The sequence below is a fragment of the Cariama cristata genome, unplaced genomic scaffold, assembly GCF_000690535.1.
Source record: "Cariama cristata isolate BGI_N322 unplaced genomic scaffold, ASM69053v1 scaffold33791, whole genome shotgun sequence".
NCBI lineage: Eukaryota > Metazoa > Chordata > Aves > Cariamiformes > Cariamidae > Cariama > Cariama cristata.
This window is the reverse complement of record NW_009601554.1, coordinates 3,787-11,520: the sequence shown is the minus strand read 5'-3', so window position 1 is coordinate 11,520 and position 7,734 is coordinate 3,787. Positions and strand designations below refer to the sequence as shown.

The window sequence follows — 7,734 nt, the reverse complement described above, 5'->3', positions numbered from 1 at the left end:
TTAGTTAGCAAAAGAATACTTGAATGTGAGAATTTTGTTATCCTAGAAGAACCAGCTGCATTTTTATTCTTTTCTTTTTTCCGCCTGTCATGAAGATTGCTTAGTTTAAGCGTATTCTCTAAATCTCTTGTAGTGTATAAGGCACATTCTTAACAAGCAGATGAACTGTTGCTAAACAGTACTTTCAGATGTCTTTGTGCTTCTGTCAAAGTTCATGCTGATGAAGAGATGGCTGATTTAGTGAAAAATCTTTCCATTTGAAAATTATTTCTAGAGACCCTGATGTATTTATGCCTGCCCTGCTATATGGTCTCAGGGAGCAGGTTCCAAAGTGATGGTATCTGTCAAATGTCAGCAGAAATTAGCTTCCCCTTTGAGCTCCGTAAACAGAAAATGTAAAACAAATTTTCTAGTGTAACCAAATTACTGAAGTAGTTGCAGTAAAAATATCTTACTGCTGTTAGACTTCACAAAACCAGTGTTTACTGGGTCTCTGAGACCCAGATGTGTTTGGGAATGAGTTACATGATCAACAGTCCTTCTACAGGGTTCTGAGTGTGGAAATATATGTTTATAAAATACATGTCTTACTAGTGCACTTGTGTAATGTGAAGCTGGACGATACGTAGTTCTTGTTCATAGAAAACAATATTTGCTTCTGGTACAAAAATTAGAAGAAAAACTTGGGTAATTTCCTGCTGTAACTTTATGTTAATTCTTGTTTGCTTTTAATGCTCCTGTCTGATGAGCCATACATTGTGAAGTCTGGATTTTCTAACACAAAGGACCATTTAATGCCTTTTAATTGAGCAGGTTGGCTTGGTACTGTCTTTCATCTGCTTCAGATAGGCCACACCAGCTCCCAGATCCTGTGGTGGGAGTTCAGTCTGCTTGGTGTTAGGCGTAGCTGGAAAGCAAGCAGTATAGCCTTTGAGGGGAGCAGAAGTGTTATAGTAGAGAAGTTTGCAATTAGTCATTGGCTGCTGCATTTTAATAGAAAACATAATTTAGCAATTTTTTTAAAATCAGGTGCTCTGTGGATGTGTATAGTCTTAAATCCCCACTGCAAGTTGGAGCAGAAGTCCAGTTGGCTAAAACAGCTGAAAAAATGGAACAGTGTGGATGTTTGTCCCTGGGAAGATGGAAACCATGGAAACGAGCTGCCCAATTTAACCAATGCTTTGCCTCAGGGTGCAAATGCTAACCAAGGTGAGCCTAAACATATGCACTGACTGCAACATATAATATAACCTCTGTCTTACATACTCTAGCCTTGCAGAATTCAGCATTCTTTCCTGGGACAAGTAACTTTCTTGGTGAAGATTGACCAACCAAAATTGTTTGCACTAATACTATCCTTGCAAAAAGGATAAATAGGTGGTTTATTTTGTGCTGGGGCTGCAATGTGTTCAAAGCAAGTGTTTGTGTTTAGCTAGGTCTTCTAACTTTTCACTTGATGCTTCTAAATGTGTTGCATGAAAATTGGATGTCCTTGAAGTATGCCATGTAAAAACCTGTTGTTTCTTTGCTTGACTATAATCTTGTATTCATTCTGGTGTTGGGGTTTTTATTTTGTTTGCAGTTACAAAGCCTTTGGTACCTATTTAAAGAGAGATGTGTTGCAACTGCATTAAACTTGAGTGTGTGAGAAACTAAAGCAGCTATCTGTGGGATGTGCTCTGTATGTGCAGTCTGCATTGCCAGGTGTGTAGGGGGTGTGGAGGCAACACTGCCCTCTTGGAGGAGGTGTCTTTTCTTACTTGATATCATGCTTTCTAATCTAAAATGTGATTATAAAATCTGACAAAAGCCTTGTCCAGTCCTCTTCAAGCAAAGATGGCTGCTTTGCTAATTGAGGAAGATGCAGGACATTTAGCTGGGAAAAAGCCCTCATAATCCTCAAAACCTTCAGTATTTGGTACATATTTCATATAATTATGATAAAGTTAAAATTAAATGCTTGGGAGGTGGCAGATTTGGACTTGGATGAATTTTTCCTTCTTTCTTTTCCTTGGAAGATTACCTCTGAAGGAAATACACTTCATTCATTTTTAGATCTCACAGCTCGCTGGGAACAGAAGGTCATTCAGCATGTAACTCCCTACAGAGGTGTCTAGCTTTCTGTATCTCATGATGTTCAGCCCAGCCTGGGCAGGCTAGTCGTAACTCTGACATGGCATCTCAATGTTTATAGACATAGTGCCATGTCAACAGAGCGATTTTGGCATATGAAGGTGTCTAGTAAGCATTATGTCCGTCCCATGGCCTCAGTACCTCACTTGCTTTACAGTATTTGTATATAATATTTTTTGTCTTTAAACCTATAGTGCTCAAAGTTAATGCCACTTCTCAAAGAGAACGACTAAAAATCTTTCATGTGGTGTTTATCCATCCCTCATCCTGGCTACTCTGGGTCTGAGGAAGAAAGAAGCTGGGGATGCTTGAGTAGCTGTGTGCCATATACTTTCTAGTTTGTTTTTAGGGGAATTTGTACATGCTGTTGAATGTCCTTCATCTCTAGCTGTTCCCTCTGCAAAGTCCTGTTTAGCATCAGCCATGCTGGTTTGTAGATCTCTCTCTCTGAATGCAAAGTGAATGGCACACACTTTTTCTGAGCTGTTGGGTAATAATAGGATGTGAAATGTCATTTGCGGGCTGCATGGTGCAGAGGGGGGCAAGGCAGGTTGCTACCCATTGGGGGTTGGTGAATAGGCAGAAGACAAGAATACAGTGAATGACTGATTCACATATGAATTGAGCAAAAGCTGATGCAGCTTTCTGAACTTGTGAAAATGACAGATTCATCGAACAGGCCACATCGGACAGTGTTTACTCGAGCCATTGAGGCATGCGATCTGCACTGGCAGGACAGCCACTTACAGCACATTATCAGCAGTGACCTATACACCAACTACTGTTACCATGACGACACTGAAAACTTGCTCTTTGACTCTCAGGGGTGGCCCCTCTGGCATGGTAAGTGGCTAAACCGGAAAGACGTTTCCATGACTTGCTGCATTGTTCATTTTCTATGGCATTATTTTGGGGGGGATGGTGGGGAGCTGAATGAAAAGCCTGGCAAAAAGAACAGAGGCTCCCTTGAAATGCTGGCGCAGTAGTTCTTGAAGTCTCTATTGCATAGTTTTAAAAACAACAACAAAAACCCCCAACTAAAAAGCCCTTTTGAGTAAGCTAGCAAAACAGGCTATTGCAGACATGGAAGCATTGCTATTTCTCAATTATCTTCTCCGTTTTAGAACATGTTCCTACAGCCTGTGCGAGAGTGGACGCATTACGATCTCATGGATATCCACGAGAAGCACTGAGGCTAGCAATAGCTATTGTTAATACACTAAGAAGGCAGCAGCAGAAACAGCTGGAAATGTTCCGGGCTCAGAAGAAAGGTAAATGTGGGGAAGAGAGGAGGGCAAAGGATGTGTGAGGTGACAATTAACACCAGTCTGGAACGTTGTTTGAGAAAACTGGTTTTGAAACTAAAGTCAAAGAGATGACTTTAAATGTTCGGTCTGAAGGATCATAGTGGTAATGTCACATTCTGGATGTCAAGATGGGCTGTGAACTGTGCAGGGCGAGGACTCTGTTCTGCCTTCTGCAGTATGTCTGGCATGGTGGGGCCTGTATCCCAATCAGGGGTTTTGGTTACACAGTACTAATACTCACCTTGTGCAACTTACAGACTTTTAAACAGCTTTGCATTTGGCATGTCAGGTGACAAATTTTTTTTCTCTGACATATAATTTAGCTGAACTGTATATTTCTGAGACGGAAGCCTAAAGTTGCCATTGAGGGTAACAATGAGGCACGGTCTGCATTACAGAAAGTCATCAAATTTCTCAGTTTGTTCCAAAAGAGTCTCTTACAATGCTTAAAGTTTTAGTGTTTCTGAATAGAGGTGGATTACTTTTTTCGGTTTTTGGAACACTGGTTTTTAGAAAATGTTCTGTGGTGTTCCTCTGAGCACTGACTCCTGTTTTTTTTGAAGGAACGTTCTCCTTCAGGTACAGTTTGTATGCCATGTGATCCTTGCTACCCAAAATAATCTGGCACTGAACTTTGTTAGTTTGAAGAGACAGTGGAAGAAGAGGATGGCTTTGTAGTTAAATAATGCACATGGAAAAACTGAAATTACTTTCTTAGCTGCTACAAGAATCCCTTAATTCAAATTTTATTTTAGGTCTTCAGTATCACTTGTAACTTATGTGTTGTAGGTTAGTGTGAAGTCATATGTGTAAATATTTCAAGTGTGTGTGCAGATATTTTCCCAGAAATAAGCATCTATTAGACAAGGTAGACACCTGTCTGAAAAAAAAAATTAGTTGGCAGTTCCTATGTGCCTCTGTTTTTCCCATGGTACCCAAGGAAGGTGTTTTTTTGGGGCACTATTGTGGATTCTAGATTTGAACAAAACTCAAAAGCACTTCTTACTATTACTTCAGGGAATTTTCTAAGTCTTTTTATCATGTAATGTAATTTTCCTTAACAAGTGTTCCCTTAAAAACTTTGTAGCTTTTCTAGCTTCTGCGATTGCAGGGGTAAGAAGGGAGGGTCCTATGTCGGTGTGTCTGCTGCAAGTGTATTGGACGTGGTACTACTTCTTTTCTATTCCAGTTGCTAACGCAGTATCTAAACATTCAAGACTTCTGTGAAGTTCCTTTCCCTGTGGGCAGTTTCTGTAGCTGCCAACTAATATTATGCTATTGTAAATAAAAAATTGAATATATGAAATGCGATCCATCCTACCCCGAAACAAGGAAGTTCATTGTTTCTATATTGTCACAGCTTTTTCATTTTTTTCCTCTTATGTGTGGAATTGTTTAAAAACACTCTTCTAATACCTCAAAATATGCTGGCCTCTGTAAGCAGATGAATTCTGCAGCTACAGCCCACCTTTAGGTTTTAGTTCAGCAAACACCACATGCTTATACTTAGCTTTTATTCATCTGACTGATCTGATGTCCGTGGAACCACTTGTGTGATTTAAAGTTACATGTCTATATGACTGGAGGACTGAAGCCTTTGTTTGGTATGACACGAGTGAAGCTCATAAGTAGGCACAATAGAATAAATAGAACGTAAGTGAGTCAGTAAGAAGTCACTGTGATTAATCCTTTCTGGTAATATTAATTGCTTCTGCCTGTAAGTCTGTCATCTTTAGTACATGGTATTTGTTAGGAAGACGATGATTTACTTTGTTTTTCATGTTACATATCAGTGGATTCTTTAAAAAAAACCCCCACCCTCTTGACTGTGTGGCTGTGTTTCATTTAAATAGGCAAGAAGCAGAATTTAGAAGCGTTGTGATAATACATATGGTTACTCAGAAAGAAACAGAGCATCCATAATGGCTTTCATATGGTTTTTAAATGGTCACCTGTAATGTGTCTGATCTCTCATAGTTCAGTCATGTGTGTGTGTGTCTAGGAGGAAAAATGTTGGGAGTTGGAGTCAAGGGGGAGCTGTTGCCATAAGACTTCTAGTAAAAAAAGTGATTTGGGGAATCTCCAACATCTGTTACCACAACCACACTTCCTTCAGTTCACTGTGCTGAACAATTTTTTCATGTTCTAACCAAATGATGGGTAAGGGCTACAAAATAAGGTATCTGCGAAGGTATTTATTGACTGAAATTTTAGAATGACAAAAAACGCAGTTGATCCACTTAAAGGACAATTTTTTTCTTGTATACCTCATTTAAACTTTTTTTTTTTGGAAAGGAAGTGTCATCCTGAGTTTATTACTTCAATAAATATTTAGATGCAGGATAAGCTCGTATTTGATTTATGAAATTGACACGTTTTAGAATATTTTAATTTATTTCAGTGCCATCAGCTTAACTTAAAATGTAAATATGGTACTGCATCTTTTTGAGTGAGGAAACTGTTATGAATATTTTACCAAAAAAAGTCTTTGTAATTTTGCAGCAGATATCTTCAGAAGACTTACTGGTATTGGGTAAGAGTTTTCAAAAGACACTGCAGTTGAATTTTTTGACTGATAATATGCTTTGCTAGTGCTCAAAATGTTTGGCCTTTGTTCTTTTTCTTTTTTTCCTCTTTTAACGTTTTCACAAAGGGCAATGAATTCACCCTGAAATAAACTATTTTCTCCTTCTAAGCAGAAGCTACTGGAAATACTTTGAATTCTGAACTGGGAGCATTTTAATCAGTTTTACTTCTAGAATTGTTTTGAGAGGCTAACGTGCTCTCTTTACCTCCTTCCTCCCTCTGTCTTTTCTGTCACAGAACTTCTCCACAGAGGAGTAACCTCAATAACAAATCTTGAAGGTTGGGTGGGACACCCTTTGGACCCCATTGGCACCCTCTTCAGTAGCCTGATGGAAGCCTGCAGGGTTGATGATGAGAGCTTCCATGGATTCTCAGACTTCATGGGTAAGACCAAGCAAAGGGAGCAATCTTTAATACATCTTCATTTACTGGAGGCATTTTTCTATCTTGCCTTTCTGAATCGGCTTCAAAACCAGGTTTTTTATCATAGAACAACTCACATTTGCATTCCTTAGGAAAACACAAGGGAGAGAAAATGTTCAAGGTAAAATATGAAAGCACTTAAACTACCAGTTACTCATTCTTGAAGGCAATTCTGTATTTCACACTTGAAATAAACCACAATAAGACTGTATAGCAGGACCCCTCTCCACATAGATTGCTCTGTCCTTTTTCTGAGAAGTTGCAGGAAATCACAAGATCACAGAGTTGCTGAGGTTGGAAGGCACCTCTGGAAATCATCTAGTCCACCTGGTCTGCTCAGAGCAGGTTCACCTAGAGCAGGTTGCCCAGGACTGTTGGGTTGGGTTTTGAATAACTCCCAAGAATGAACACTGTACAACCTCTCTGGGCAACCTCTTGCAGTGTTCAACCACCCTCAGAGTAAAAAAGTGTTTTCTTATGCTCAGATGGAATTTCCTGTGTTTCAGTTTGTGCCCATTGCCTCTTGTCCTGTCACAGGATGCCACTGAGAAGAGTCTGGCACTGTCTACTTTACATTCTCCCATCAGATATTTATACATTTTGGTAAGATCTTCCTGAGCCTTCTCTTTTCCAGGCTAAATAATGCCACCTGTCTTGCTCTCGTTATGAGAGGTGCTGCAGTCCTTCAGTTGTCTTTGTAGCCCTGCAGTGCATCTGCTGCAGTATGTCCATGTACTGGGGAGCCCACAACTGGACATGACACTTCAGGTGTGGGCTCACCAGTGCTGAGCAGAGGGAAGAGATCACCTCACCTGACCTGTTGGCGGCCCCAGGATGTTACTGGACTTCTTAGCTACAACTATACATAATACTTCAAATTTATGACAAAACGCTTAAAATTGATCACCTACATGGTCTAGAAATGATATGAATTCGAAAATAACGTTGCAGTATCGATACATGATTTAGGATAGGATGTGAAGGCCCATTTTAATTTCAGTATTTGCTTCCCAGGAGCTTAACTGGTTAATTCCTTATTCTCAGTCTCTTTCCACCTCTGCAGTAGCTTCGTATCACCACCGGAGTGGAGAGAAACTGGATTCATCCCTCTGCGTGCAGCTTTTTTATATGCACATCCACAATTTTCTTAGGACTTTGCCTCAAAACTCCTTTTATTCAATTAGATTTTCTTCAGTAAATTCCTAATCCCGTATCCACCATTTCTGGAACAACTTTTAATTAAAAGAAATCAGAAGTCCATTTCTTTGGAATTATAAAAAAGAAA

At 39.6% G+C, this 7,734-nt stretch overlaps 1 long non-coding RNA gene across 1 annotated transcript; it reads left to right on the top strand.

The window, feature by feature from the left end:
* The first annotated feature begins 1,096 nt into the window (after positions 1-1,096).
* On the top strand, positions 1,097-3,380 carry LOC104169558. Its single transcript, XR_696525.1, has 3 exons — positions 1,097-1,209; positions 2,800-2,976; positions 3,258-3,380. It is a non-coding gene; the product is annotated as an uncharacterized LOC104169558 (long non-coding RNA).
* Positions 3,381-7,734: the final 4,354 nt, after the last annotated feature.